Here is a 22,227-nt window from a genome sequence, read left to right as displayed (position 1 = left end):
CACATTGCCTCTGCTGTCCCCTTGTGCCGATGACACTGCTGTCTGGAAGCTATTATAGAAATTAAGTAAATAAATATCAAATATTGATGTGGCTCCCCACTCCTGCATAGACATTGGTTCAGAGGTGGATTTAGGGCAGTGTAACCTGTCCTGCCGCACTGGACACCGAGCCTAATGGGTGCAGCAGGGCATGACAACTATGATGTAGCAACCTGAGAAGAGTGGAAAGTGAGAGACAAGGAGGGTCACTGTCAGGGGGGGGGGGGAGCTGGGAAATATTGGGAGAGGAGCAGGAGGAAGAAGCAGCACCAGGGGAGAGACAGCTGACAGACTCAGTGTCTTTGGAAAGCATTCCAGGCTCCCTCTTCCCAGGACCCGGAAGCATTGAGAGTAGGAGAACAGAAAGCTCAGAGGCAGAAAGCACAGATCAGCCGATGCAGGGATGATGTATAACAGGAGAGACGGAGGTGACATCCAAGAGGTGACATCCCACATCTCTCTCTGAATATTGAATAAAATACCTTGGTAAGAGCTTCTTGTTTTTTCCATTACTGGCAGCCTGCTGTGAGGGAGGGGGATCAGATTCCCTGAAGCCTGACAGTCTCCCAATTTTGTCTTTGCACAGGGTGCCACTGCAATTTGAAAGACCAAAGTCCCACCTTGATTGGTCCACCTAAGCTCAGAAGGTCTGGTGGGATTTCTCCCAGCTGATGAATTTTCATAAAGATTTATTATTATTTTTAAGAATAACTGATGGGAAATGTGAATGAACTTAAATGGGAAAAAATGAGAAACCGAGAGGCTCATCCATCACCATGTGAGAGTTTGTGAAATGAAACTCCTCGTAATCTGGTGAACCGGGTTCGTGTCCCCGCTCCTCCACATGCAGCTGCTGGGTGACCTTGGGCCAGTCACACTTCTTTGAAGTCTCTCAGCCCCACTCACCTCACAGAGTGTTTGTTGTGGGGGAGGAAGGGAAAGGAGAATGTTAGCCGCTTTGAGACTCCTGAAGGGGAGTGAAAGGCGGGATATCAAATCCAAACTCTTCTTCTTCTTGAATTGCTGGGTGAATCACTAGATTCTCTAGAGGAGCAGCACAATGAAATGGTTGTGGTTCATTCTACCTAAAAACTTAGTCTCAACAAAGGAAGTCACTGGATACTTCTTTTTGCATTTGCGCATATTGTTGTTCAGAAAGGAGCGAATGAATGTGACGCAGGCTGGAGACTGTTCTTGGAGGAGAAACCTCCTAATCCGCAGCGGGAGGATGTGGCCGAGGCACTGGTGTTTCATTTTGGCTATAGAGGGTGTGCTGAGGGCCTTTTTAATGTTAGTTATTCCCAGTGCTTTTTTTCTTTAAAAAAAATATGTTTAGGAGTACTCTTATTTTCCTACTCATATTGAAATACTGTCTCTCAATGAGGCCAAGCTTAGATTCACAAAATGTTTAGGGGTATGCGTCCCCCCAGAAAAAAAGCACTGGTTATCCCCCACCAAAGACAAATGGCACAGCCTTCTCTGCGAATATCCTTTCTCGTGATGACTTTTGCAAGCATTTCGTAAAGTTGTACAGTATTTTGAATTCCTGGTAGCGATTCCTAGCACAAGGGGAGCCACGCTGGTAACAGCGTTTCCACTCAGCCTCGTTTATCACTGTCACTGGCTATTTTTAGTCAGGCTTCTTGGGAAAACGGTGAGAGCAATTTGTGAAACAGCACAATGATGCTGACAGCAGTTTATCTTAGCAAGATTATTACTCTGTGTACATGACTGACTAATGGTAGCTGAATGTTTTAAAACAACCACAGTTTCAGTACATTTCTTGCCTTACCCACCCACCCCCAAAAGCCGCCCCCCCCCCCCACTTTCCAAGGGCTTCAGACATAAGGGATTTATTTGAGTTGACAAGAGATGGAAAGGTAAAACGGAGAACAGCCTGAAGAAACAATAAAGCTGAAAGTTTCCAGGCAAACTCAAGTCTGCTCTGTTTCTTTTTTAGCTGCCCCCGGTATGCTCCCATATGGTGCGCAGATGGGCATGGAAGGGGCCTCAGTGGTACAGGAGTGTGGGCTTTAGGGATCAGAGACACAAGGCGATCCCCGAGGAAGGCGCTTTTGGCGGCTGACTGCTTGGACCGAAAGGGCTGCTGCCACAATGTTTTATTGTAATTATTTGTATAACTTTGCTTTTATATATGTACAGTGGTACCTCGGGTTACATACGCTTCAGGTTACATACGCTTCAGGTTACAGACTCCGCTAAGCCAGAAATAATACCTCAGGTTACAAGCTTTACTTCAGGATGAGAACAGAAGTCATGCTCTGGTGACGTGGCGGCAGCGGGGGGCCCCATTAGCTAAAGTGGTGCTTCAGGTTAAGAACAGTTTCAGGTTAAGAACGGACCTCCGGAACGAATTAAGTACTTAACCCGAGGTACCACTGGATAGAGTATTACTTCTAACAACATTTAATTGCTTTATAATGATTGTTTTCAGTGCTTCTCATTTTCATGTGTATGCCTGCTTGAGTCCCGTCAGGGAAAAAGGCAGGGTGATAAATAAATATATAATAATAAGTTAAACAAACAAACAAACAAACAAACAAACAAGCATTCTCAGAGCCTTGCCACAGTAATTCATGCACCGGTTACTTCAAGACGGGATTAGTGCAGTGTGCTCTGTGTGGGGCTTCTGCCGTGCTTGATCCAAAAGCTGCAGTTAGCACAGAATGTTGCAACATTATCGCCAGCAGGACTGAGACACTGTCAGCATATAACACCTCTGCTCAGAGATCTGCGCCGGTTGCTGATTTGCTACCAGGCCAAGTTCAAGGTGTTACTTACTATTAGTATATAAAGCCCTTAACAACTTGGGGACCTGTGAGATCGCCTTAACCCACTCGACCGCTTCAATCCATAGAACTGGCACTCTTAGAGGTGCCACAAAAAAACCTTGTTCTGCATTTGAAAGAAATGGATCTTTTAATGCAGCAGCACCCAAACTTTGGAACTCCCTGCCTATTGACATCAGGCAGGTGCTCTAAAAAGCATTTTCATTTAAGTCACCCTATCCAGATAGGTGAAATGTTGACATGCGTTTTCATCTGTTTTTAGCTGCTCATTCATTGTTGTTCTATTTTGGTATGTTTTAAATAGCTGTTCTTCACTGTTTTTATTGATGATGATGTTATTCTTTTTGTAAACCACTTTTATTTTTCCTTTCTTTCAGTCAAGTAGTGTACAAATTTGATAAAATAAAGACTGCAGGTGGCACACGCATTCTCAGGGAGCCATGGCAGCAGCAAGCAGAGCTTTATTCCACAAAATGAGGACATTGCTTGGAGGCTGCCCTCAGAAAAAAAATACTCCTGCATTTCCCAGAAGGAAAGTCCGGAAGCATTCGCGTTGCCGCAGAATCCTGCACACTGATTCCAGGGTTCAAAGCCTGGATGCAAATGCATAATGAGACCATTTGTAGTCATCCTCAAGTGGTTATTGTCATTGCATCCTGAAACGCCATCTAGTTCAATAGCTCTCAGGATACCCATTACAGCCTCTTGTTGTCGACGGGCAGCAGTGTCACTCGGCTGTAGAAATAAACACTCCAAAGAAAGAGGGAGTCAGAACAGGGCCTGCTATTAAACGGCAGCGCTGATTTCTCGAGGGAAGCTGTTTGAAGCTGTGTTGCCTGAGGAGGTTCAAACAGGGTTGGCTGGAACACAGGGGGATTCTAAGGGAGAAGCCTGATGGGGCTGTGCCCTGCGGGTATCACTGCTTTTCAACTGCTGTTGTACAAAACAGCAACAATTGATGGAAGAGCAGAGCCTGCCTGGTAACCGTGGAAGCAAGTCAGGCAGGGGAAGGACCTACGGCAATATAATACCTATATGGGCTGATTTTCTACAGATGGCAGTAAGCCCCCAAGCCTTTAAAACACAGCAACTTGGCTCGAAGCTCAGGCATCCCTGTCGATCAGTATTATCACTGATCCATGGATACGGTGAGCAGCACAGCCTCCATGCCGGCCAGGCGGCTCCAGCAGCTCCAGTGGAGTTGATCAGGTTTCGCCACAAGCGATTTGCAGGCCGCACCAACTCCAGGTTTGATGTGCCGTCCCGAAGAAAACAACAACAAATGTAGTGGATAAAAGTGTGGTTTGGGGCATTGCAGAATTCAAGTAAATGTGAGGATCTGCCTGGTGGTCATGAAGAACATAATAATTGCTTTGTGAAATATATTATTACAAAAGTTGGGTGCCTCCCCCTCTCTCTGCTGAGCTGTTGTAAGAGTCCGTGAAGTTCCAGGCACATACCTAGGGTCTGTGGTCCTTTGGAGAATTGAGACATGGCGGAAACTGTTCTAGCTTTAAGAAATATGGTTTATTCACCTATTTATACCTTCAGTCTGTGTGGAGCAAGTCCAGATCTTACAGCATGGTCATTTCAAGAGGGGCTTGTCCCCTACAGCCATGGAGTTCAAAGCATCTTTCCCAGCTAGTCTGCTCAAGATGGATCACAGTCTTCCTTCTTCCCCTTCTTCCCAGAAACCCTTGCTTGAGATTTTCTTTTCCTATCACTTCAAACACACCCACCCCACCCAACACCATGGCAACATCTTTCTCCCCAGGCCGCAGGATTCCTTAGATGTCCCATCAACTCCTTTTGTCACGTTAACAGATTTGCTCTTCACTAGGCCAGCCAGTGCATGAGCCACCACCGAAAAGGCCCTGTCATGGGTCAGCGCCAACTAGGATCAACACCAATCCTATTGTTTTAGAAAGTGCAAATTTAATACAATTGCCTTTAAAGGCAAACTGAATCAAATTTCTCCCCAACTCCTACTCAGGACTAAGCACCACTGCATCCCATGAGTTCATTAAGACTTATTCCCAGGTAAATGGGCGTAGGATTGCCATCCAAGTGTCTTTGCTCTTTTTAAATGCTCCACTAGTTCGAGCTTTACAGATCTAAGCTTCTGTGTTTAAAGGAGCTACATTGTTGTCATAGCTCCTGCAGTTTAAGCTATAGGGTGGTGAGCGGAGACACGTATACACACAATTCATTCTCATTGACACTTTGGTTTGATTTTTATGTAAAATTCCTAATTATCACAATGCCTCCACAACATAGCTCTTGAACAGATGTGTTAGAGACCAATGTAATTAGCATCCACAAGCACTACTATATTTGGGTTCTGCAGGATTCTCTGTTTTGTCAGCTTCAGTGTATTTGTGTTCATTCCCATGCTTTATTTTCTATTCTAAGTTGGCCACCCCCCCGCTTCTTAAATACTACACATCCAGTAGGAAATCACCATCCCACTACTTGAATTTTTTTTTAAAATTGCATTTAGACCCCACCTTTCCTCCAAGGAGCTCAAGGTGGTGTCCACAGTGTACACAAGAAGAGACTTCAGCAGTGAGCTCTGCCTGGACCAGGATAACTGCCTAAGGATGCCAAGTTCTGATGCCATCTCTGCCCAAACGAGTGCTAGAAGAGAGTCTGAACTGCTGCCTCCAAACAAAACTAATGCACAAACATTCAGCTTATTATTCCATGGCACATTTCCCAGGTGACAAGCATTTATTCATAGCCTGTCATTTATGGTGGTGCATTTTTAATAAAGCTATATTTGCAGCACTGGCCTCCTGGTGCTATAGCCTGTAGCTAGTAATGAATGGCAGCCTGCCGAAAGCAGCAAACAGCCACCCTGAAACATCCAGAGGATGTACCCAGGCTTCTCTTACAACCTCTTCTACTTTTCCTTTCCCGCTTAGAAACCTGTCAGGACCGGAGGATATGTCAGCTTGCCCTTGAATCTACTGCACCTCGATCAATCCATTGAATATCAGAGCTGCGTCTGCCTCTGACATCACAGCCATTTCTCCAAATCCCATCTGTAGACAAGCTAATAGTTCTGTCCTTTGCAAATGTCTGTGCGGGGAAGTCAGGTTGGGAAGTGAACTGCATTTCAGAAACTTATTAGCAAAGGCAGAACTCTCTGACTGTGACCTTTGTCGTCTGTAGGGAGGAAGAGAAATCAAGTGGCAAACAAAGTGGGTGGAGAGAAGGGGGGGGGGAGAAGTTCTTTTGAAGCAGCTTCCCTGCTGCTCGTAACAATAGCAAATGTGTGACATATGAAGAGAATGTGACTTACTGTAATACAGGCATCTGAACCACCGGCTGTTAAGCGCACCTGCCATTGCCCTCTTCTTCCTTTTCATCTACTCACTGCCTGATGCTCCCGTCACACTCCTCTGTCCTTCTGCCAGCTGCTCACTTACTCCCTCTGATCCTTTATTTGTTTTCACTCCCCCCCCCTAAAAAAGAGGACATCTTAAAAATTATTTCCTAATGAGAGGAAGCAGCTATTCTCTCCCAGCACACATCTGCAGCTTTTGCCAACCCGGTGCCCTCCAGATGTTTCAGACTCCCTCATTCCCAACAAGCGAAACATCTGGAGTTTAGTAAACATCAGGCTGACAAATGCTGCCTATCCAAGTTCCAGCTTCTAGCATTGCTGTAGGTTTGCAATGGTTTCTGTGCTGCATCAGTATCAATCCCACACAGGATTCAATGTGATGGACTTGGATGTAGGGAAACTGGGCTTAAATGACACTTGCTTGCTGGATTGTTTTGGCCAAGTTGCTTGTTTCCCATTTTTATGATGGGCAAATTAGAATAAGAGAGCTTCATTCCAGTGACATCAACACTTCTGACATTAAAGCAGAAGAGAGGAGTCAGATACACGAAAGATACTGATTGTAATTGTCTCAATGGGTTGTTAGGATCAGAATAGATTTCACTTTAACCATGTATTTGAAACCATGACTCCTAAGTTTTTCTTATTCCCACCACCCCATTGGCTATTGCGTGTTCATTTTGAACAGGATCATGATGTAGAGGGAGGAGGAGGAGTTATGCTTCCCCCTAATCATCTCATCCACCTGTTTGTCTCCAAAGTTGCAAATGGGGGTGGGGTGGGTTTCCAGTAGGAAAATATCACAACGTAAAGGGTTAACTCTCCCCATGCTGCGGCCTCAGCCCAGATCAGCACCCCTTCCCCATTACTGCTGCTCACTTAAAAATGAGAAAACAGTGTTAATCTCAGGTTTCAAAGATGCAGCTAAAGTTTGACCTTTCATTTCTTAAATAGAAATGGTACAGATTTGTTGTAAAGGGGTTTGAATGAGATGAGGCGCTCGGTGGAATTTGGCAGCTGTGGGGTGAGGAGCGGAGGCAGGAGCAGTGTTTTCTGAAGCTGCACATTACAGTTTAAATGTGGCAATTCTGGGCAACTCAGTTTTCAGCTTAGCACAGCAAATTGCCAATAGCGAGATTTTCTTCCACGCTGCGCTGTTGTAACATAATTAGGAATGAAACTAACAGGATTTTGAATTCCCTTGTTAAACCTTGAGATGGGGGTATCCAGGAAGAGTTTTCAAGCACTTTCCTCCAGAGATCTGCTGAGGCTGCAGGGGGACCTCTGTTTGAGGTTTTCTTCATCAGATTCCTTTCCACAGAACTCAGTCTTTTCCCATTCCAGGACAGTGTTTTCTTCTAAAGTTATTAGACAACTAAAAAGACAAATAATGCCCCCCTCCTGCCCCCCCACTCAACAATTAAGCACACCTGCTCATCTTTCTAGCAGAACAATTTCTCAGACTTCTTCCAGACCGGGTATTGACTATGAATGAGCAAGGCTTTGTTCATCCAGTTTTTGCTGGGTTAGCTTCATGATGCTGTGATTCTTCTCCCTTTCCCTTGCCTCCTCTCTCCCTTTGAGTAACAAGGAATTAACTAGTATAACTATAACAACAACAACAACAACAACAACAACAACAAGATGTTGCACACCACCCCAGTCTCTGAGTGGTGCGAGATTCCAGGGTTCCAGGGTTCATGTTGCCTTTACAAGTGAGGAGGAGCGGAGTCTGTCCTGTCTGCACACACACACACACACAACCTGAGCCTAAGATGGAAGGATCACAGCATTAACACCACAAAAAGGTTGTTGTTTAGTCGTTTAGTCGTGTCCGACTCTTCGTGACCCCATGGACCAGAGACGCCAGGCACTTCTGTCTTCCACTGCCTCCCGCAGTTTGGTCAGGCTCATGTTTGTGACTTCGAAAACACTATCCAACCATCTCATCCTCTGTCGCCCCCTTCTCCTTGTGCCCTCCATCTTTCCCAGCATCAGGGTCTTTTCCAGGGAGTCTTCTCTTCTCATGAGGTGGCCAAAGTATTGGAGCCTCAGCTTCACGATCTGTCCTTCCAGTGAACACTCAGGGCTGATTTCCTGAAGAATGGATACGTTTGATCTTCTTGCAGTCCATGGGACTCTCAAGGGTCTCCTCCAACACCATAATTCAAAAGCATCAATTCTTCGGCGATCAGCCTTCTTTATGGTCCAGCTCTCACTTCCATACATCACTACTGGGAAAACCATAGCTTTTACTATACGGACCTTTGTTGGCAAGGTGATGTCTCTTCTTTTTAAGATGCTGTCTAGGTTTGTCACCCAGCAGCTGCATGTGGAGGAGCGGAGACGCAAACCCGGTTCCCCAGATTATGAGACTACCGCTCTTAACCACTACACCACACTGGCTCTCCACAAAAAGGTATTGTAACTATAATCTGATACCTTTAAGACCATAGGTTATATAGTTATATGCACAGGGCAAAAAGAATGCAAAAAGAGATCAAATTAGCCCTATCCATAATGCATTGGGAGCTGGTAAACAAGTTTGCTTCTAGCACTTTGACTCCTGAGAAATTTTCCTTTTTTAAAAGAATATTTGATCCACTACCAGTCTGAAGTGAAATAGGGTGCTGTGTCGGGTCCTGCTGACCATGTGTTCCAGCTCTAAACACACATGTGGAGGCAAACCAGACTCTCAGTTTAGTTTAAACCAAGTTCCCTTACTAAACAATGAGTTTCCAGATTTCTAAAAGAAAAAAAAAATACAATAGCTGTATTCAGACTATAGACTGAATCCAGGCCTGTTCTTCCATTGTAGGGGTTGGCATTTGCAGAAGAGACTGCGATCCAGTGCCAGATCTGCCCCCCACCCCACAAGGAAAGGGAAATGATTTTTTGTCAATTCTGCCTGAAGTTTTCCCATATTATTCCAAAGGGTACTCCAATACTCCAGGGCAGATTTGGGATAGTGCAGGGGGAAGGAAGTTGTGGCAAAAAAGATCTTCCTACTTCTCTAGTGGAGTATCCCATAAGTGGAGTTGCACTCCTAGGCGTCCTGGATTCAGACCACACAGGGCACTGCTGAAATTTGATAGCCCAAAGTCCAGCATTGACCTATATTCTAACATCCTGAGACAGCAAATCTGAATAGACCTAATCTGATCTCTTTTTGAATATTTTTCTCTACCAAAAAAAAAGAAGTTTGTAGGCTGCTTTAAATGCCACCAAATCCATTTGAAGCACTGGAGCAAGTTCTGCTGATTATGTGTATTGGCTTAAATCTTTTATCAGAAAGTTGGTTTACATTTTGAAACAAGTTCTGTAATTGGGAGCGTTTAAAACGTCTGCTTGCAATTTACATATTTTTCTGGGTCGTTGTTTTTTTTCCTTTCTCATTTCAGTTTACAATACCTAATTTGCTAAAATCCCCATCTGTCACAATAAATGACACTTCTACAGCAGCATTTTTCTTCTGGAAATGTCAGTATGCCTCTCAAATGTCAATTTATCACCACGTCATTCACGTAGCATACAGGCCTCCAGAGGAGAGAAGACAAAATTCATGTATCAGAAGGGTGTGGCTTTCCATTTTTGAAGAGTAGGGAAGGAACCCAGGAATTGTTCCTATCAAATGAAGTGGGAGGAACGGGGGGGAGGGGCTGTGGCACAACTGGCATAGCTTAAAGAAAGAAAAAGGAGGAGATAAGTGATGGACCCATGGAAATTGTGCCAGAGTATGACCTGTGCATCTGAAGCAGCAGCAGTCAAGCCAGGACTGTCTTTAGCAGATGCGGCGCTGGGGTGCAAATATCCACCCAGCACCCCAATTTACTACGGATAGTGGGTGGGGGGCAAAGCTGCATACTGCCAGCCACGGGTATGTGTGTGTGCAACTCCCCCCCATGCCGCTGCGGGAAAGCGATCCCCACGGAGGCTTGGGAAGGAAGCTGCATGCCTGCTAGCCATATAGTTGGCAGGGTGCAGCGGTGGGCATGCAGGGAAAGGGGAGGCTGCCAGCAAAGCCGCGCAGCTCCCCCACTGGCTGCGGCGCCCTTGAGAGGTCTGCGCCCTGGCGCGATGCACCACTAAGCCCTATGGGAAAGACGTCTCTGAGTCAAACAACATATAGGGCAGAATTAGAATCACATCTGAGGAGTCCAGAGGGGGGGGGGGGACATCACTAACATGAAGAAAAATATCTGCTCCCACCACTATGTTCAACTGTGGATTGTCTTTCAGCTCAGTTCATGAGGATTCACAATCCCCAAATCAATCCCATTTTCGAACGTGTTTCTGAGATCCATGACCATGAATGAAAATGCATCGTAAAAACTATCACTACTACTAATGCATCTATATATTGGAAGTAGACGTGTGTCCTACTTTACAAAGGGCAGTCCTCTGTCTATTTTTAGGGGTTGTCCAGCCCAAACCTGGTTAAGAGACAAATAATAAAAAAATGGAGAACAGCAGCCTTGACCTAGCAGTGGTGAGAAAGGAATTACGGTACTTGAGGGGAAAGGGGCTAAGGGAAATTTACATGTGTTTGGTGGGGCTAGTAACTTGACTTTACAAATCAGCCTTATGCTAGCCTCTGTATTTGAAAGCAACTGCCATTTAAAAGAACAATAGCCTCTTAAAAGCAAGCATAAGTCTTAAAGAAACCTTAACCAATTTAAACATAGTATTTACTTTGTTTTTTATTGACCATAAAGGTAAAATGAACATCTTGTTATTTTTATTGACTTATAAAGTGTGTCAGGTTGGTTGTATCATGTCTAAAGTACCACAGGTTATCATTAAAGATGTTGGTAAACTGCATAGTTTAGCTATATGAAACTAAAGAAGCTGGTTCTCAACATATAAGGAGGGATAACTCCCCACAAGGAGAACAAAAATGAAAGAAACAAACAGCAGCGAATGTCTATAGATTGCCTTTCATATACTTCATAACAAATGGACCATGCTCATTATCATTTTCCATTTGTTATGAAATTGAAAAACATTAGTTAATTCATAGTATTCATCCAGTGGAGACTCCTTTTCCAAACAGCAGCTGTAGAAACTGTTATTAAGTTACCTTCATCTGATTTACAAACCTGGAATTATCATTATAATTCAGATTCAGAGGAAGGACATATCCAGATACATTTTAAACAAACAGTAACAAAATGTTCAATTTAAATGAAACTGAAAAGAGGACCATTGTATGAACTTTCTAAAAAATGCATGAGGAATGTCATTTATCCATACTTTGACACAGTTGATCTTTTTAAAATGAGAATGGGGTGGTTGTCTATTTTGATTCATAAAGTAATTAAAGAATCCCAAGTGGAATGAAAAGAGTCCTGTTTAACCAGTTTCTTCATCAAACTTTCCAGGGAACAAAGAACTTTTTTTTTAGTTAAATCAAACAACCTGAAACTGTTTTCTCTATACTGAAGGTTCCAGAAGGAAAAGGTTAAATCACTCATCAAGGAGAAAGGAAGACCACCTATTTTTTTAAAAAAATAAGTTATATGAGATGAGGTCACATGCATAATGGTTGCATGCTATCATATGCCCTCCATGACACTTAAATGGATTGCATTGTCTGGAGAGGGAATAATATCAGAATATTTTTTTATCATGGTCTTCAAAGAATTCTAAGCACAATGAAGATATTTGCTGGTCTGAAAAGGTCCGCTGGCTTCATTCCTGCAAAGGATTGAAGAACTGAATAACAATACAGAATTAATTGTATTTTCACACACACACACCACCAAATTTAGCATGGATTTGTGTATTCAAAATGGTGCCAAAATTAGACAAAAATCCACGGGAGTACCCATTGAATGTGAACCAGACAAAAAGCCTGAATGCTTTAGTCTTCTGTGGCATCACCCAGACACTACCCACAAGTGTCTCATTAATTTAAACAGTCTCTAACATGACTATTAACTAGCTGACACCTCTGAGGCATAATTTTAAGGGAGGCTTCGAATGAGATCCAAAATTCTTCCTGTTCTTATTGTTATTTCACATCTTCACAGAAGGCTTCATGATTATTGGTTTGGAACATTAACATGCAAATGATAGAGGAAGCAATAGATATTTAAATGTACAGTGTCAGCTCAACACAAAAGATCTTCTGGAGCAAAATCACAGTATTTCCCTTTGAGTAGGTGAAATAAAAAATGAATGGAAGTGTGTTTGTGCATGTGTGTGCGTGTGTGCACATACACACACAAAGAAAAAGGGGATCCTGCATTTATTTCTACCCATGCTTTGTTGCTCATCCTGAATAGAAAGGCTGTTAGCTGGGGGGTGGAGGGAGGAAGAATGGTGAAATAGTCATTAGTGTAAATGTAACCCTCAGCTCACTTTGGGCTTAGCAGATGTCAAGGATACTTGTAGCACTAAAAATCTGTGCTGGTTTTGGAAAGAAGAGCAACAAAGCAGAGCGTTCCTTCTACAGCCTTTGTCATTTAGAGAATCAGCATCTTTCACAGAAAATAACAGAGTGAAGGAAGTGTAAAGGAGGATGGAACATGGACAGAATGTCAAATACCTCCCTTCTTTAAATATGAAATGCAGGTGTTTGTCTTCTCCGTTTGGTTTAGGGCTGATTCACATAAACATCAGGCTTGCCATTGTGGCCTCTTGACAAGCCTGGGTGTGTGTTGGCTCCCTGCCGGCAACCAGGCAGTTGAGTACAGGCAGCCAGCCACCACACCATGAAACCACATGCTGACATATCCACACACAAACCCCGAATACTGCTTGGTTTGGTGGCTTTACACAACTGGTTTACCATGGGCAGGAAGCTATGAGCACTGATGTGCAGGCTTCCAAAGGGCACTAACACATACTTGGGTGCTTCTGTAATTTTTCGGTTTCAGAGAGGCTGGAGAAAAGACTCTGTAGCCTGTTTTCTGGTCTGGTAAAGAGCAATCAAACTGTACCATGGTGCATGGAAAATAAATATTTGGAAGATTGTCCACCTGCTTCCCAGGGACAAAATAAAATGAAGAACCCTTTGTGTGGTTGCTAAGATGACTGACTGTAGTTAGAAGCTCAAGGCCTCTCTAATGTGTTTTTATCCTAGAAACAGTGTAAGTTCATTCACAGTATGTGACTTTTATTAATATATGGATTTCATGCACATTTCCCCTAAGAGATGCATGCGTTGATGAACTAAAGTGCGCTGCGCTGCAAAATTCAAAGAAATATAAAATCTGAAGGACAATTGTGTTTTGGTTCATGAAATGTGCAAACCAAATTTATTTTCTCCCCATCCTGATCTGGAACACAGTTTGAAAACCACTGTTTTTGTTATGAAAGGTTGAGACTGTTGTTGTTTTCAGATTTGCCGCCTTATCTCTGAAAGCATAACTGTTTTCTGGCACTTTTATGCAGAAATGCAGGTCGATTACAATTTCCTCTCCTGCCTTGCTCTGCTCCCAAATTAGTGCCGTCAGACTGAAGCCTGTCTACTGTTCTGCGAGTTTGCTTCCCTTTCTGCTGGGTGCTTGGCTTTATAATCTGGCAAAAGGCAGGGCACAGAGACTTCAGCTGTCTGAGCCGATGAGTGAATACGATTTTAAATGATTATGAGTGCAAATAGAATGGAAATAGCTCAGAAACCTCTTCCACATTATGGGAGCGACAGTTTTAAAGGAAGGCACACTCAAAGTTGACACATTCCAAAACCTGTAGTAAGTTTGCAGAAGTACATCTGAGCCTAACTGGTGCTTTCTGTACAAAAGGTAGTGGGTTTAATTATTTTGGTTTAAGGGTAGAAAAACAGAACTGAAATGATAGAGTGAGAAACAGTTCATGAAGAGTTGGTCCATATTATAAAGCAGATTTCAGTTTGGCCTCAAAATTACAAAGGGGACCGCCAATGATATGCTGCAGAGTGGAATACTGCTGTTTGGGGTTTCCGTCAGTCAGCAAAGCCCTCTTCTAGTATACACCATTCCATCCTCTATCCTTATTTTCTAATCTCTTCCACCCACAACAATCAGTCAGATTTTTGTGCCAGGAGACTTCTACATGCACACCTAACATCAGACAACTAGTTGCTCTCAAAGTAATATTGTTCTATGTTTCAGGAAAAGTGCATCAAATTACAGCAGGAAATTTTGACAAAAAGCACCGTATGCTTTCATAGCACACATTCCATTTTTTATCATTTATTTTGGTTCTTGAGGATGCTTCTGACCTGGCTCCTCTCCATTCACATCTTTAAAACACGTGTAGGGAGGAAATGGCCAAAGATCCCAGATTGTATAATGTTGTAACAGTCAGGTGATTAATTGGCCACAGGCAACCGCTGGACAAACTTAGAGAAGCTTTGCTATCTGTATGCATCAAACTCAGTTCTTACTATTTCCATATTTCACAGCCTTGTGTCTTCAGCTTCTCCCCCCCCCCCCCCGAAGTGGGGCTCTTTCCTCATTCACAAAATACAAAATTAGGGTTGCCATATTTCAAAAAGTAAAAACCAGAACACCCTGAAAGTTGTTGAGTGGCTTTTTTTAAAGAAACCACCAGGAACCCCCCCCCCCAAAAAAAATCAATTCCGCCTTTGAAATCCGGGTAATGTCCAGGAAAATCTGGACGTGTGGCAGCCCTAATGAAGTTGGATGTTGTTCACTGGCCATGAGTCAAGCTGATCACTCACACGACCTGCTAAAGATTACAACTCTGTCCCCACCTTTGTGTGAATTGTGGCCCCACTTACATATGATGAGCAAACAACCAAGAAAAACTTATTCATGCGCTAATGCACCTATCTGGATTGGATTAATAGCCTGAACAGCTACTTTATTAGTGTTCTAACTGTGTGTGTGTGTGTGTGTGTGTGTGTGTGTGTGTGTGTAATATGGCTAACAGCCTGGTTTAAATGACATGCTAGGTTATAAGCAACAAATTCAGATTTGTTCAGTAAGCTAATTTCTACACACTCTCTCTTCCCTTTCAGTAAAAAAATTGGATTTCATATTTTTTCATATTTGGAGCTCCAAATGTATAGTTCCAAAAAGACCAATATATTGGCAGATCTGCTGAGAGCAAACCACAAGTAGCCTTCAGAGAAATTTTAGTTGGGTCTAGTAGTGTCCCTTGGGGCCAATGACTTGATCAGGATAAAAAGTCAAATAACTAAGTCAGGTTATTTTTACTTTTATCTGACACAGAAACATTAGCAAATAGATATTTAAGTAGGTAATTTTAAATCTCAGGGAGCAAAATGGCAAAAATAAAATAAAAATAAAAATGCATTCTTCCAGTTCCTTTTCTTTGTTCAATATAGTATCTGTGCACAAATTCAGTTTAATTTCTCCTGCTCCCTACTGGTAGGGACACAGTTAAGTGAGCTTATGTATAATATATATATGACTATGTTTAGTTGTTTGCCTTCCTGCCAATAGCAGGGGATGGTTGGCAATCCTCAGTGGTAGGACTTAGGAAAGAAAAGGGGAGCCACTCTCACTGAATTTGAGCTGCACCTTCTTAACTTATAGAGAGATATGCTAGAATCAGAACCAGGTTTTGCAGCACACTCTTTTCAAAAAAAATTAAATTCTTCTTTCACACTCTCCAGCATTGAACTGGAGAAACAATAACCATAGTGGCAACTTGTGGCCGATACACCTCCATTCAAAGCATTCATTCACTTCCAAAAATGGTTGGCAAGTTTGTACATTTGCCTATCTAGCTAGAAAATGCATAGCTTCGACCTGAGATGCTGCCCCTCTCTATATTTTTTCCAGCATGTAGCTTACAAACCCAGTGCTAACCCTTTGCCCCCGTTTATACAACAATGGCATGAATCCCCGCTCACAATAACAGGACTTTGCAGCCGTGCAACAACTTGGCAGGCTTCAGTTTCACAGAGGATCCAGCTGCACAACAGGAGAGAGAGCTCTGTTAGCAAGGAGCAGAGAGCGACACTGTTTCCCTTTCCTAAGGAGTTCAGTGGCTGGGCGGGAGGGGGGGGCAGCCTTCGCCACAAACCAGAGGCATGTCCGATGCACTCGCCTCCTGCAGCTTTCTGTTTAATTAAGACTGTGCGGTGTGCCTTGCAATAAGCAGGCCTGCATCGCGGCGGCTGCCATGGCTACTGAGGAATGGCAAAGACATTAGCAAAGCAGAGGCAGCTGTCTCCACTTGCTACCCCACTGACTTGACCCCCTGCTGGAACTCGAGATTTTTCTTCTCTTTCCCCCTCGTGCTTTCTTAATGAGACATGTGTAATCTTATTTCTGCCTCTCCAAAAGTTGGTTTTCCTGGGAAACCCAGCAGCCTCAGTAGCAACACTCTGCATGCTGTGGATTCTGTAAGAGGCGGGAGGAAGAAAAGAGGCTCTTCTGTTTCCAGAGCAGATCGTGTGGAGCGCTGGCATCCTCTTCCCCTCCCCTCAACACCCCTTCGAGTGAAGATGGTGGTGCTAATGATGGAACCGACCGAAATCCCAGCGGATGACACCATCTGCAGCAAAGCTGATGAATTAGATTCTTAGCACCAGTGGCAGGAACCACAGAGAACATCCTGCAAATGAGACTGATAGGGAGGTAATGGCGGGGGACGCAGTTTGCTTCATTTATAATGACACTATCTTCCAGAACAAATCCCTGCCAAGCTTGTTCTCTCTACGCACCCTCCACTTTCTAATTTATTATGGCAGGTCAAACTGTCAGGATGACTTAGGCAGAAAAGGTGGGCTTTGTATATCCCTGTATTACAGCACAGTTCACTAAAAAAACCAAACTCCCCTCTGGGTCCCCTGAGGATGTGGGTTCTAGCGTGGGTTCTAGTCCTGAAAGGTCTCTACTGTAGCACATTATTTACTTATTTATATTTAACTATGTGTGTTTACCCCTTGACAATAAGAAAACTGTTAAGTGGTTTACACAAATATAGAACAAATCATGAAAATTAGGTCATCTGGAAGAGCCCTGAGAGAATGCCGGGGTGATGAATGAGCAGAGTCAAGGAAGCTAAAAAAGAAAAGAAAAAAGGCAAGAAGACGTCCTCTGGAAAACAGCCCAATGGAGAAGAAAGAGGAATGCAAACTCTGGCAAAAGAAATGCAAACAGACAATCAGGGATGCAAAATGAATGAATGAATGAATGAATGAATCAAGGAGCATATCAGTAAAAGCATTAAGACCATAACAATTGATTTAAACACAGCAGAAGCAGGAAACCAGCTGGAGAGAGAGAGTTGGACCATTAGACAAAGGTGTGTTAAAGGGGGACAGGGAGGCTGCAGTCAAGCTGAATGAATTACTCTACTGCAGAAGATTTGGAGCAGATACTTGTGCCAGAATCAACCTTTTCTGGAAGGAGTCTAAAAAACTGAGGCTAATAGTGGTAACAAGAGCTAAAGTTCTGAGGCTTACTGACAAGGACTGCTTACCTTTAGTCGGTGAGCAGCGACTGCAGACTGGGGTAGGCCACTGCAGTGCTGAGGGCAGTCTGCTGGTTCCTGTGCGGCTAGGGATGCTATCATTTCCTCCTCCACTGGCCACCTGGGCCTCCAGGCTCACTCACAGTTTTGTCAAATTGTGGGTGAGCTGGGGGCTTGGTTTTGGAGTTGGCTGGAGAGAAAACGTCTTCCCTCTCGTCAAAAGGTGATCTTAGAAGGATCACCCTGGTTTGATGTACGTCATAGGGCGACCCTTAACCCAGGATAAATCCTGCCCAATAATCAACCAGCAGTTGGGTTGCATGATTCAGGATACACACCCAGTGCCAACACCATAAGCAACTTGCATCTGTAATCAATAAAGTTGTAGCCTGTTTCATCACAAAATGATTGTCCTGTGATCATTGCATCTTCCCATCTCTTTCCCCCTGCCACTCACAGCCTCACTGCGCCTGGGCCAAAAAATTAAAAATTAACAAATCACCTGGTCCAGAGAGTACCCACCCAAGTGTGATTTTTAAAACTTCTAACAGGAATATGTCACGTTCTTAAGTATCTTCGTCTACACCAGAGCACTGGAAGGAAGCCAATGTAACCTAATTTATAGAAGGGGATTCAGGAGGAGCATGGGAAATTTCAGGCCAGCTAGTTTAACATCTCTTCTGGATATATTGGTGCAAAGCATTTTTAAAGTTAACATGATCAAGCATACAGAAGAACAAGTCTTGCTGAAGAGGAATCAGCATGGCTTCTGGAAAGGTGAACCTGCTCTCATAAAACTCACATCAGTTTGACCTGGTTAAAGAACCGGAAGCAGGGAGTAGGAATAAAGAAACAATTGTCACAATGGAAGGAAGAATGAAGATCTGAATTGGGAACCAATGTTTTAAAACGTGCTCATTAATGATCTGGTGTCAGGATTGAAGAGATAAGTGGCCACTCTTGTGTTTGACACCACATTATTCAGGGAGCTAAAGACAAAAAGGGATAGCAAAAAGCTCCAGAAGGATCTCTACAAACTGAGTCAATGGGCAACGCAATACTTAATGGAAGTAAGTGCAATGTAAGGCACATAGGAGCATATATATATATATATATATATATATATATATATATATATATATATATTACTTCAGTGATGGAGTCTGAGCTGGTAGTGGACAGGTGAACAAAAATGTTGATCCAGTAAGTGGCAGCTGCCAGCAGACAGACAGACTCCCTGCTACAGAGGTGCCACTTGAATAAACTATGGGGAGCAGGTAAGCCTCACCCCGCATAATCAATCACAAGATGCAGCACACACATAACAATTTAAAGGCAGTGCCCATTGACTTTGGAGGGACCCAGCCCCCTCAAATATTTAATTGGGGGAGGGCGAAGCAACCTCAGCCGCTAGGAGTTGGCACCAATGCCCTGCTAGAACCATCAGCAAAGGGACTGAAAATAAAGTTGCTAGTGTCCTAATACTTTGTTCCTTCATTGTGAGAATTTCCCATTGATTCATATCCTCTGCTTCCTGTTCTTTAACCATTGCTGAGAGCTCCCTCTCCCCAGTAAGGTGCTTGAGCAGACCAAAACAATGGTGAAGCTTAGGTTCCGGTTCAGTGTCATGCAATGAAATTGCCAAGGAGACCAGCCATTGCGCTGCCACCTCTGCAACCTCCACCCATCGTTTGCATGGGCTGATCACTAATGCCTCACTCCTGACCCCCATGGCTCAAAGTTGCCAGAAAGGCTCACCAAATGAACCCACCGAGCAGCCAAAGAACATCCCCCTATCTTTACTCTGCTTTGAGGAACGTAAGCAGATCTTTTAGGCTTCTCGTAATAAGATGCATGCAAAATGTGATGCACTAAAGCTTTCACGGTTTGTACAGAGCCGTTACACACTAACCCATTTTAATTCCTCATCTAAGCCCAGTGTTTAAATAGGCTTCTGTTTCGGAAGGCTGTTGCTCCACATTGCCCATATGTTTCCTTCACATGTGCCAATGTGGGTAATCTCTCTCAGAGGCAGCAGGCAGCTAATTTATGACAGGTACTTGAAGTGGTGGCCTCCCAGGCCCTTCCATGTATATAGAAGGAGCCATTCATAATACATGTGCAGAACAGGAAGACATTCTAAGAACACCAGCTGAGTATGAATAATTAACACATTAAAATTCTAGCCTAGTTATTGGATTTCATACAAAACATCCTGCCTCTGCTTAGATACCGTCACTCCAATATCAGTTGAAAGTGCTTTGCATCAGCAGAGCTTCAGAGTTAATTCCTGTGATGGACCAACTAAGAGCACAAAGAGAAGCAGCTTATGTTAAACCAACCGACTGGCGCTGTCCTCAGTTCATACGGAGGGGGTGGGGGTGGGGGCAGGCAAAACCCTCCCTGAATGCAAGCGATGGTCACTGAATTTGGATGAAGTGATGTATTATGCAATAGTCAATATGAGCAATAGAAAATCTCTGTTGCTTTTAAATCTAGACTATTTCATATGTCTAGAGACAAAGGTGTACCTAGGCTCCATTGTGCTCATTTTTGAAAAGTAAAGGTAAAGGACCCTTGAACAGGCAACTATGGGGTGCTGTGCTCATCTCGCTTTCAGGCCGAGGGAGCCGGCGTTTGTCCACAGACAGCTTTCTAGGTCATGTGGCCAGCATGACTGAACTGCTTCTGGTGCAATGGAACACCATGACGGAAACCAGAGCGCACAGAAATGCTGTTTACCTTCCCAGCACAGCAGTACCTATTTATCTATTTGCACTGGTGTGCTTTCGAACTGCTAGGTTGGCAGAAGCTGGGACAGAGCAATGGGAGCTCACTCCATCGTGGGGATTCAAACCGCCGACCTTCTGATTGGCAAGCCCAAGAGGCTCAGTGGTTTAGATCACAGCGCCACTTGTGCCCATGTGCACTGACACACATACACACTGAAGCATGAGCATACAGCAAGTGCAAATATTTCATCACCCTGAAGAATAGGCATCCTAGGAACGTAGGAAGTTGTCTTCTACCGAATCAGAACACTGGTCCATCTAGTTCAATCTCGTCCACACTGTCTTGGAGGGCCTCTCTAGAATTATAGCAGGGGTCTCTTGCAGCCCTACCTGGAGGTGCCAGGGATTGAATTTGGACCTTCTGCTTGCAAAGCAGATGCTATATCACTGAGCTGCTTGGAAGCAGTCATTGAGATGTACTTGGAAGAGGTCACACTGGAATTTAAAACAAATACATGAATTAATTTAGGATGAAGGTTTTAAAGTACTGGACCTTTGCAGAGATCCTCCCCATGATTTCTTGCCACATAACTGGAAACTGCCTAGAACTTCTGCTCAAATTAAAAAATGGTCTCTCTAACCATTAATTACAGATCTTCCCAAATATATGTCTGGATAACTGAAAAGGGGCTTTTAAAAGTGGAACCACTGGACACAGATTGAAACCAAAGAGTTTTAATGAGTTCATACATATTATGTAAGACTCTTCCTTTAGTGTACCAGCAGTACACTTACTTGTACATGAAAGTGTTTCATAATAAATAATTTAAATGAAACAATTGTCCCATAAATGACTGGAGGCCATTTTATAATGCATTATGCTTGAGTTTATATGGGAATATTTACTCACTAGTTCAAAATGGACTAATGTGAGAGAGTGAGATGTGCTCCTCTTACCTTCAATCTGCAGACTTCAATCTGATACATTTACTATGAATAGTTTACTGAACTAAATCAGTAATTTGTGGCCCTCTAAATATTGCTGGACTACAACCCCCATAGGCTCTGTTGACCATGCTGGCTGAGGCTGATGGGAGTTGCAATCCAAGTACATCTTGGACCACATGGACCACAGCTTCTCCATCCCTGAACTACTGTCCATGCTAGTCCCATTCATTTCAATGGTCTTGAATAAGGCAAAGTCTTTGTGGAACGGACCCTAGGGTACTAAGAAGAAGGGAGAAAGATTCAGAAAATCTCTTTGAGATCTGTCTGACAATCCAGTGCTGATCAAAAATTCAGCTCAGCTCCATCGCTGCATTTTTTAGATAAGGAAACGTCTGTGTTTTATTCAAGAAGTTTGGGAGGGGCGAATTAGGAAGAAAAGCGTGTTTTAATTAAAAGGTTCAGCTTCAGTGCATATTCCTGTGGAGTAATGTACTGTGTCAGGCTTCCCCTTCCGTCGCCCACTGTGATTAGCACCAGTTCTAGAGAGCGATCATCAGGGTGCAGTCAGGCTCAATGACAACAGCACGTATTCTTCATTCACTTTTAGAGTAGCTGTCTCTTTGAATTATAAAATTTGCTTTTGTTACGAATTGGATACTCTGCACTTCTGGAAGTATAGGTGATATATCCCAAGATTCAGAGGAGACAAGGTACTGTATTCAGGTATGCTATGGAATATCAGCTGCTGGGAGCAACAGCAGGAGGGGGCCACTTTCTTCATATCCTGTTTTGAGGGCTTTATGGAGACTTCTAGTTGACCACTATGGAAAGAGGATGATGGCATCCAGCACGACTCTTCTTATGCTCTTCTGTGACTCAGGTCACATTTGAAGACCTCAACTTTCCTTTTGAAAGAAAACAATTATTAGCTACAACACTGAACAGAATATAT

Source organism: Podarcis muralis, chromosome 3, assembly GCF_964188315.1.
Source record: "Podarcis muralis chromosome 3, rPodMur119.hap1.1, whole genome shotgun sequence".
Lineage (NCBI taxonomy): Eukaryota > Metazoa > Chordata > Lepidosauria > Squamata > Lacertidae > Podarcis > Podarcis muralis.
The sequence above is the reverse complement of the archived record's forward strand: the minus strand, read 5'-3'. Positions refer to the sequence as shown.